Source organism: Pteronotus mesoamericanus, unplaced genomic scaffold (genome assembly GCF_021234165.1).
Source record: "Pteronotus mesoamericanus isolate MK-2021 breed Mesoamerican mustached bat unplaced genomic scaffold, CSHL_Meso_final contig_130, whole genome shotgun sequence".
In the NCBI taxonomy this organism is placed as follows: Eukaryota; Metazoa; Chordata; class Mammalia; order Chiroptera; family Mormoopidae; genus Pteronotus; species Pteronotus mesoamericanus.
This window is the reverse complement of record NW_026555060.1, coordinates 1985286-1987740: the sequence shown is the minus strand read 5'-3', so window position 1 is coordinate 1987740 and position 2455 is coordinate 1985286. Positions and strand designations below refer to the sequence as shown.

The window sequence follows — 2455 nt, the reverse complement described above, 5'->3', positions numbered from 1 at the left end:
CAATTTCAGATAAATGTAAACAGAATATATATACTTATGTGAAAATTTACTGTCATGCCTGATCTTTTGACATTTGATAGGTGTTAAATGTTTCCATGTTACTGTTATGGAGAAAAAATAGCATTGAGTGGTGAGGAAACTCTTTAAAGATACCATAATCAAAGAAAACAAAGAATCATCAAGAGCTCTTCTAGTTCAAAAATACTTTCTCTTCTTTTTTTGGCATTTGTTCCTTTATGACAAGTGAGCATACATTGAATATGCACATATGTACACTGCCTTATGTTTAAAAAGTATTGTTCACCCTGCCCTTGTGCTTCAGGTAACTGGTTATCAGAATATACAAAGCCTGTCTGCAAAAAGTCCAGCCATTGTTAATATAACAAGAACAGTTTACAGGACATCAGTGTAACCTGGCAGCCAAGGAGAATGGACTGGAATGTGTATGCATGAACAATGACGACTTCACTGTCCTAGTCTGTAGGGGTGGTAGACCCGTTGAGTGAGCATGTGTATTGTGTGGCCATTGCATTCAAAATGACTGAGGGAGTAGAGCAAAGAGTATGCATCAAATTTTGCATGAGTCTTGAACATTCCTCCACAGAAACTATTCAGATGATTCAGAAGGCCACAACTATAGGTACCTGGTAATTGACAGCTTCACATGACAACGCACCGGCTCATACATCACGTCTGGTGTAGAGCTTTTTAGCAAAACATCAAATCACCCAGGTGACCCAGCCCCGCTACAGCCCAGATTTGGCACCTTGCAACTTCTGCATTTTCCCAAAACTAAAATCACCTTTGAAAGGGAAGAGATTTCAGACCATCAGCGAGATTCAGGAAAATATAATGGGGCAGCTGATGGCAACTGAAAGAACTGTGTGAGGTCCCAAGGTGCCTACTTGGAAGGGGATTGAGGCATCATTGTCCTATGTACAATGTTTCTTCTATCTTGTATCTCATTCAATAAATGTCTCTGTTTTCTATATTACATGGCTAGATACCTCTGGATAGACCTTGTATACTGCTTTTGGTACTCTTTAAAAATTATTCGTTGCAATTTTAAATGAGGATATTCTAAGACACAAAAATGAATGCAGGTCATGAAATGCTCTTAAATGTCCCTAACTAGATTCCTGATTCTAATTTTGAAAAATGGGGCTCCCAGGTGCAAAAAGGTTAATGAAGCTTCGAAAGGCTTTAGGGTCTCACTTTAAATGTTTTTGGAACAGAATGTAATATACAAAGATATTCAAAGTTTGATAAAAATAGGACAGTTTTCCGGCCTAGATCACGGCTGGGCCTGCTATTTTATCTAGGGTGCCAGTAACTGGACGAGTGGCCCCTGCTCGGAGTGGTCACCTTGCTGCCTGGTAGCGGTGCGGAGTTGATGGCTGCGGCCTCTGCGCTGGGGTGAACCGTGTTCTCGGGGGAGGCAGCGGAGCCGAGCCGGAGCCATGGCCGGCGCAGGGGTAGCAGCGGGACTGACCGTTGCTGCTGCAGGATGTGCGGGCCGTTACGTTTCGCAGGCCGTTACGTTTCGCAGGCCTTGAAGCCTATGGAGCCTCAAGTCAAACAAGTTTTTCAAAGTCTACCAAAATCTGCCTTCAGTGGTGGCTATTACAGAGGTGGGGTTGAACCCAAAATGACAAAGCAGGAAGCAGCATTAATACTAGGTGTAAGCCCTACTGCCACTAAAGGAAAAATTAGAGATGCTCATAGATGAATTATGCTTTTAAATCACCCAGACAAGGGAGGATCTCCTTGTATAGCAGCCAAAATCAATGAAGCTCAAGATTTACTAGAAGGTCAAGCTAAAAAGTGAAGTAAATGTATGATGATTTTTAAAGTTATCAGTTTTGGGTACAAGTACCAGCTTTTTATAAAATGTCCCAAAGCTACAAATTTTAAAAATGATTTAGTACAAACTAAGTCAAAGCGTTGTATAAATTTGTTTAAATTTGAGGATTTTGTCACAGATTATAGAATATTTGAAGATTACTGCTCAATAATTATGGGTAAATACATACCATTTGAATAGAAATACTTTTCATTACTCATTTAGCAAATAATTTAGTACATACTTCAAGGCAGAGTGAACACGAAGGTCTCTCCTCTCAAGAAACCCCAATCTAATGGGAGACTGATAAACTGATAACTAAAATACAGTGTGATAAATACTATGATAGAACTAGCACATGTTGTTATGGTAGACTCATCTCATTGGGAAGAAAGGTTGTCAAGGTACAGAGAGCTGGCTCAGCGGCTTGGAGCTGTGGATTTAAAAGTGAATTGAACTACAAATTTGACCTAAAAAAAGTTGATGTGCGTATGTCACTGACAGAAGTCAGATTTCATACATTAAAAACTTGATTAAAAAAATTTTTGATAAAAATAAAACACAGGTTATGTAATTTTGCCCTAACTTCAAGTTCTACTTACAAAAGCTGAT

General features: G+C 39.5%; 1 pseudogene; it reads left to right on the top strand.

Moving 5' to 3' along the window:
- Positions 1-1460: 1460 nt before the first annotated feature.
- On the top strand, positions 1461-1828 carry LOC129083797 (mitochondrial import inner membrane translocase subunit TIM14-like; annotated as a pseudogene).
- The last annotated feature ends 627 nt before the right edge of the window (positions 1829-2455 follow it).